This window comes from Chiloscyllium punctatum, chromosome 50 (genome assembly GCF_047496795.1).
Source record: "Chiloscyllium punctatum isolate Juve2018m chromosome 50, sChiPun1.3, whole genome shotgun sequence".
NCBI lineage: Eukaryota > Metazoa > Chordata > Chondrichthyes > Orectolobiformes > Hemiscylliidae > Chiloscyllium > Chiloscyllium punctatum.
In genome coordinates this window covers 22,237,901-22,245,991 of record NC_092788.1, presented here as the reverse complement: position 1 = coordinate 22,245,991, position 8,091 = coordinate 22,237,901, and the positions used below count along the sequence as shown (strand labels likewise).

At 43.4% G+C, this 8,091-nt stretch overlaps 1 non-coding gene across 1 annotated transcript; it reads left to right on the top strand.

Moving 5' to 3' along the window:
• The first annotated feature begins 1,394 nt into the window (after positions 1-1,394).
• On the top strand, positions 1,395-1,476 carry trnal-uaa (transfer RNA leucine (anticodon UAA)). Its single transcript has one exon. It is a non-coding gene; the product is annotated as a tRNA-Leu (tRNA).
• The last annotated feature ends 6,615 nt before the right edge of the window (positions 1,477-8,091 follow it).

Sequence of the window (8,091 nt, the reverse complement as noted above, 5' to 3'; positions counted from 1 at the left end):
TGTCTCACTTTAACCGTGCCCCACGTTGACGCTCTCGTGTGAAATCCTGCCGGGTCGTCGCTTCTGTGCTTCCGCATTTAAAACTTGCTTTTGTCCTATTGTCCATTTCAAATTCCAGCTCACCACAACGGAGGCCTCTGTCGGTTTGGGGGTATCTTTCTGTGTGTCTCCCTTTGTGGGAGAAAATGAGCATGAATTCCTCAAAAGAGTGACAAGTCGTTGTGGAAATGTCATACATCTGCAGCATTATTGTGCCATTTACGAACACAGGATAAAGTCATTGACATTTTCCCTGGGAACATGAGAATACACGAGACTTTGGGCCAAAGTTGGAAACTGCGACTAGAATAGATGGCTCTCTGATTAGCTGCAATGCACAAGGTGGAATGGCCTTTTACCACTTTGTAAATCTTCGAGGACAAGTTGAAAATAATACGCAACGAAAATATTCATAAAGGGTGTTTTATTTACACTAAATACGGTAGTATCTATCGCCTTGTCTTGTTATTTACTTGTGAAGATTCGGGACTCTCAGCACCGTGGCGCGGATCGTATTCCCGCTTATGGAATGGTTGTATTGTTCAGCTAACATATCGGTGTACCAGTACTTCTGCCGATTTTCCGATGCTAGCGGGTCATTGGTTTTGTCCAAAACATTATGAATGTTAACATAATACAAATAGCTGCAGTTGCTACAGAACACAGAAAGACTGGCAACAGAAACATCGACTTTCTTGCTCCTTGGATGCTGCTGTGCTTTGCCAGCATTTTCTGATCTAAAATCAGGTTTCCAGCATCTGCAGTCGTCACTTTTGCCGAGGTCCTTCAGTGTCGCTGGTTCCCAATTCAAGAACTCCATCTCTGGCGGTTTCATGTCTGTACCTCCATGCTGTGGAATTGAAGAGTGAAGAAAAGTAACTCACCCCCTCCATCTCTGGGGTAATTAGGGGCTGAGAGTGAACCGTACCACATTGAAGTATATCTACAAGCGACTTAATCTCTGTCTTTGATTGGGAACCATCTCTTTCATTGTAACCATCAGGAAAGACCATTTCGCTCGCTAAAAAAAGAAATGAATATGTCACTAACCTTTGTTTGTTTCATGTCCAAGAACACTCAGATCAATAGCTCCCTTGATTACCTCTGCTGGTCATGTTCGCAAAGAGATCTAGCAAATTGCCAAGTGTGATTTTCCTTTCAATAAATAATTTTGACTCAATTTTGCTGCAAAAATCTTTTCATAACTGTGCTTTTCTTCTTTTACATTGGTGTCTCGCACCTTCAAATGACAGCAAAGGTATGAATGGAGATGGAAACATTAACTCATCAAGTCAGTGGTAGCTTTAAATGAGATCACGGCTGATTTGGTCAGTGCTCTGGGCGCGTTGCAGTTTGTAGTCATGGCCGAGTGGTTAAGGCGATGGATTTAAAATCCATTGGGGTTTCCCCACGTAGGTTCGCAACCTGCTGACTACGTTATGAATGCTTTCCTGCCGGAGCAATTCAAAGCTCTGAAGGCCTGTTTTGCAAACCAGGCCTGTAATTTGATTAGACTTGAGAAACTCGAGTTCTTCATCAGAAATGCTCCACATTTAAAACATTATCTCTGTTTCTCTTTCCAGATACACTGCTCGACACATCGGGTTTCTGCAGTTGTTGTTGAACGCCCTGAGCAGAAGTGCTGCTTTTCATTAGATTCCTTTAATCCCTTATCCTCTGTTCTCTGACTCTGGTCATTGGCAACACTTCCTCCTGCTCGTCAGACTGCTCATTCCCCACCGCTCCCTCTCCCATCATTACAAACAACCGCAGGAAATTGCCACTTCACCATCTTTGTTCCAAAGTGAAACTCACCAGCCTTGGAACTCCCTCCACCAAATGGGACTTCTCATATCTGGACATGGTGTAAGCCAGAGGATTGTGAAGAGATACTGTGAAAATATTGTCAGTTGGCAGTTGGAAAAATGTTTAGGAAGCAAGCCAGTCCGAGTAGAGGAAGGGACATTGACACTGATGTTCTCGGCACAGGAACTGATCTGAGACATTGAAAGAATTCTCGCTCCCGTACGTGTGGAATACAAACTTCATCTGGACTGTGGGACAATGAAAAATTCTGAACACTCAAGACAATATCCAAATATTGACTGAGATCACGACAGTACGACTACAATAGATGGGTCAGTTTTGGTGGGCCAGTGTGTGCGGGAGGGCTTCCTGACACAGTATGTAGACATGCCTTCAAGGGAAGAAGCCACTTTCGATTTAGTACTGGGTAACGAGCCTGGCCAGGTTTTAGATTTGGACGTAGGTGAGCACTTTGGAGACAGCGAACACAATTCTCTCAGTTTTACTTTCGTGATAGAAAGGGATAGGTGTACTCCACGGATCAAGAGTTTCAGCTGGTGGAAGGGAAATTACGATGCAATGAGGTAAGGTTTATGAAGTGATAAATGGTGTAGGAAACTGTAGGGGGTGAGCACATTAAAAATGTGGAGCTTATTCAAGGAAAAGCTCCTGTGTGTCCTAGATAAGTATGTACCTGTCAGGCAGGGAGGAAGATATAGAACGCGTGAGCCGTGGTTAACTAAGAAAGTGGAATCCCTGGTCAAGAAGAACAAGAAGTTTTATGTTAGGACAAAACGTGAACACTCAGAGCGCTAGAGGATTCCACCGATATCAGGAAAGACCTAAAAGGAGATCTGAGAAGAGCCAAAAGGAGACAGAGAAGTTGCTGGCAGATAGAATCAGGTTAACCCTAAGGCTTTCCATAGGAATGTCAGCAATTAAAGAACGACGAGAGTAAAATTTGGGACAATCAAGGATAATAGTGGAAAGTTCTGTGTGGAATCAGAGGAGATAGAGGATGCACTAAATAAATATTTTTCGACAGAGTTCGCTATAGATAATGAAAATGTTGGCAAGGAAGATACAGAGATACTTGGGTCTAGACTAGAAGAGATTGAGGTTCACAAGGAAGAGATATTAGAAATACTGCAGAGTGTGAAAATAGATAAGTCAGCTGGGCCGGATGGGATCTATCTGATGTTGTTCAGCAAATGCACTGCAGGAAGGTACAAATCAAGCTGATGCTAACAACGGCTCGTTTTGAGCCGCTAATTTGCAGTGAAGTGGCGGCGCCGATAAAAGGTGTCACGCAGCTCGTCTAATTCCACATCCTGAGCTCGAAATGACCAGATGTCTCACGCTGGGTTTCGGCAGGGTCTTGCTTGGACGACACCATGACACGTTTTCACTGGAGTAGATCATGAAATCGCGTTGGGACTGTGAATAAAACGATGGAAACTTCCAGCAGAGAAGGAGGCGACCCTGAAGCAGGCAGCTGAGGACAAATGTTTCTCCTTTGCCAGCGAAAGCCACTGCTTCACAAATTGGAAACTTCGAAGTGAAGCAGTGTTGGTGATTATCTTCGCTGCTTGTTCACCTTTTTAATTCTGATTCCGTGAAAGTCCATGGCATTACATATCGACATTCTGCCAATATCCCACTCGTCCTTTGTGCCAGTGGCGTAATGGATAACGTGTCTGACTTCAAATTAGAAAATAGTTGGTTCGTAATCCTGCCTGGCTCTTGGGGAATTTCTCATTTCAACTGTGGTTCACGCTGACGCTCCTCTGTGAAGTCCTGTCGGGACGTCGCTTCTGTGCTTTTGCATTTGTCCTATTGTCCATTTCAAATTCCAGCTCACCACAACGGAGCCCTCTGTCGGTTTGGGGGTATCTTTCTGTGTGTCTCCCTTTGTGATTGAAAATGAGCATGAGTTCCTCAAAAGAGTTACAAGTCGTTGTGGAAGTGTCATACATCTGCCCCATTATTGTGCCATTTACGAACACAGGATAAAGTCATTGACATTTGCCCTGGGAACATGAGAATACACGAGACTTTGGGCCAAAGTTGGAAACTGCGACTAGAATAGATGGCTCTCTGATTAGCTGCAATGCACACAGGCGGAATGGCCTTTTACCACTTTGTAAATCTTCGAGGACAAGTTGAAAATAATCTGTAACGAAAATGTTCACATAGGGTGTTTTATTTACACCAAATACGATAGTATCTTTCGCCTTGTCTTGTTATTTACTTGTGAGGATTCGGTACTCTCAGCACCGTGGCCCGAATCATGTTCCCGCTCATGGAATGGTTGTATTGTTGAGCTAACATGTCGGTGTCCCAGTACTTCTGCCGATTTTCCGAAGCGAGCAGGTCATTGGTTTTGTCCAAAACATGATGAATGTTAACATAATACAAATAGCTGCAGTTGCTGGAAATCTGAGCCAAAAGCGAAACTTGTTTACAGAACACAGAAAGACTGGCAACAGGAACATCGACGTTCCTGCTTCTCCGATGCTGCTGTGCTTTTCCAGCATCACTCTGATCTAAAATCGAGTTACCATCATCAACAGTCCTCACTTTTGCCCAGTTCCTTCAGTGTCGCTGGTTCCCAATTCAAGAACTCCATCTCTAGTGGTTTCATGTCTCTACCTCCATGCTGTGGATTTGAAGAGTGAAGAAACGTAACTCACCCCCTCCGTCTCTGGGGTAATTAGGGGCTGAAAGTGAATCGTATCACATTGAAGTATGTCTACAAGCGACGTAATCTCTGTCTTTTATTGGGAACCATCTCTTTCATTGTAACCATCAGGAAAGACCATTTCGTTCGCCAGAAAAAGAAATGAATATGTCATTAACCTTTGTTTGTTTCATGTCCAAGAATACTCACATCAATAGCTCCCTTGATTACCTCTGCTGGTCATGTTCGCAAAGAGATCTAGCAAATTGCCAAGTGTGATTTTCCTTTCAATAAATAATTTTGACTCAGTTTGGCTGAAAATATCTTTTCCAAACTTTGTGCTTTTCTTCTTTTACATTGGTGTCTCGCACCTAACAAATGACAGCAAAGGTATGAAAGGAGATGGAAGCATTTAACTCAAGTCAGTGGCAGCTGTTAATGAGATCACAGCTGATTTGGTCACTGCTCAATGTTGCAGCTTTGCCTGTAGTCATAGCCGAGTGGTTAAGGCGGTGGCTTTCGGCGTCCATTTGGCTTTCCCCACGGAGGTTCGGGTCTTGCTGTCATACGTTATGAGTGCTTTTCCTGCTGGAACAATTTCTACTCAAAGTTCATAAAGCTTATATTGCAACCCAGGCCGGGAATTTGATTAGACTTGGGAAACTCGAGTTCTTCATCAGAAATGTTCCATATTTAAAGCATTATCTCTAAGAATGACGAGAGTTTAATTTGGGACAATCAAGGATAATAGTGGGAAGTTCTGTGTGGAGTCAGAGGAGATAGGGGAAGCACTAAATTAATATTTTTCGACAGTGTTCGCTATAGAAAATGAAAATGTTGGCGAGGAAGATACAGAGATACTTGCATCCAGTGCAGTAGAGATTGAGGTTCACAAGGATTAGGTATAGAAATACTGAAGATTGTGAAAACAGTCAAATCCCCTGGGCCGGATGGGATCTGTCCTAGGATCCTTTTGGGAAGCTAGGGAAGAGATTGATGAGCCTTTCGAATTGATCGTCAAATCATCGTTGTCTGCAGGAATAGAGCCCGTGGAATGGAGCATAGCATATGTCGTTCTCTTGTGCAAAAAGTTTCGTAGAGACAACCCTGGTAATTACGGACCAATGAGTCTCACTGCAGTTGTTGGTAACGTTTTGGAAAAGGTTATTATAGATAGGATTTATGACCATCTCGAAAAGAATAATCTGATCAGGGACAGTCAGCACAGTTTTGTGATGGTTAGGCCTTGCCTAACGAACCTTGTTGACTTTTTTGACAAAGTGACCAAACAGGTAGATGACAGTAACCCGGTTGATGTGGTGAATATGGGTTTCAGCAAGTTGTTCGATAAGTTTCCCCACAATAGGCTATTATACACAATGCGGAGGAATGGAATTGTGGGAGAGATTCCAGCTTTGATCAGTAATTGGTTTGCCAATAGAAAACAGTGTTGTAGTTGATGGAACATGTTCTTCTTGGTGTCCAGGTCTTGGCGACATACCACAAGGGTTGGTGTTAAGTCCACTGCTGTTACATGAGATCTAACCTTGCCAATCAGTTTCCCATGGGGAACATTATTGCACGCCTTACTGAAGACCGTATGGATCACATTTACTGCTCTGCCCTCATCAATCTTCTTTGTTACTTCTTTAAAAAACTCAATCAATTTTGTGAGACATGATTTCCGACGCACAAAGCCATGTTAACAATCTCGAATCAGTCCTTGTCTTTCCAAATACATGTACATTCTGTTCCTCAGGATTCCCTCCAACAACTGGAGTATTCTTGGCAGATGCAGTTTCATGTAGGGAATGCGAGGTCATATACTTTGTTGGGAAGAATCAAAAGACACACTCGTGTTAAAATCGATAGAAACGCAAACTAAGTGCGGTGCCGAGGAGTCTCCGTGTTCTTATACAGGAAGCGGACAAAGGTTAATCACATATTTATTTCTTGCTGGCAGAACAAAGCCTTTTCTGATGCTCACAATAAAAGACATGGTTTCCAAGAAAATAGGAAAATTAAGTCACCAGTAGAGTAATCAATTACCAAGATATCCCTCGTGATGTGTTATGGGACATGTGGGATTTTTTTGATTTTGGTTCTCCAAACGGTTTTACCATGGAACCGAGAGTTTTAGATGGGAAGTTAAGATCACGCATGACTATTGCCATTTTTGTCACTCACACGCATTTTTCCCCCTTGTACGATTTATTTCGCTTTGTGGTTCCTGCGAGTGGGCTTGTAAACTACACATGCTTGTGAGTCCATTCCTCACTGTTCCTCAACTGCAGCCAAACAGACTTTACATCCTTATTTACTGAATCAAGGTAATTCTCTAACCATTGCCTAAATGTCATTAAAGCTTCGGTATTTCACACACCTCTGTATATCATCTTTCAATATTATTTAATCCTTTACTGTCGTGCAGTTGTGCATAAGAAGAGACAAATAGAATAGAGAATGGTGGACCTCCGCTTCACACACCCTTTATTGAAGCGAAAATGCAGATTATTGCCCATAATACGATCGTGGAAGCATGTGCTGAACCCTCAGGAAACACAGAATAAGTGCAGTGCCACAGGGCATGTCAGGGACAGCACCAGAAGGACAACAGAAATGCTGCTCTAAGCTCCTATTTTGGATGTATTTCTCAATGAGCAATACAGTGTGACATGTGTTCCAACAGGAGTGACCTCACATAAGGAAGTGACCAGTGCTGCAGACGGTCATATCATCCGACTTCCAAGCCCTGGAATCAGAGACATTCAATATTCTGTGCATAACTGCATGGAACAGCTGTCCGAGGCGTTTACAGTCCAGATGAAATTATGAATGCAGCTCTCTAGTTGTCAGCCTCTTTCTCCTATGTCGGGTTTCGTGCAGTTCCTGCGTGGAATCTCGTCAACCACGTTTGACCTGCACATGATGGGTATTGGGCCTTGGTTTCTCATGAGTTGTTGTCTGAGTGAGGCTCTCGGTTTCTGTGCTGTCATAAGTCCAAGTGTTCGGAGGAGTCTGGATATCGTTTTCCAGAATTTGCTTTTATCACAGGGAAGCAAGATTTAAAAATTGCCTCATAGCGAATCCTCGTTGCGAACTTTGTGTGCCATGCATTTGCGAATGAAGGTGGGTGGATATTGGTTCTTGGCAAAGAATTTGTGTGGGCGTCAGTCCAGCAGTCCCTAGTAGCAATACGTACAAACGGCAGGGGCCACACATTCGACTAGAATATCACAACAGTAATAGGACAGGGCAAGCAGAAGACAGCCAGACAATTCATGGAAGCAGGGCACTCATCCACGAATTCCATCCATTGGACCCAATCTGCAATCCCAACAAACGGAAGCAGCTGGAATGAAACCAAAAGAATTCGCACAAGAACATGAGAGCAGCGCTTCCCAGGAACCTCTGCAGTGCTGAGAATGTCACCCAGAAATGGAGGAAAAGTCTGCAAACCATCTTCCTAGCGTCACCGAACTTTTCAACAAGAACTCCAGAAGCATCCGAACCTCACATCTTTCTGCTCCAAAACACTCCGCTTTTCCACAACAGAGAATTGCACA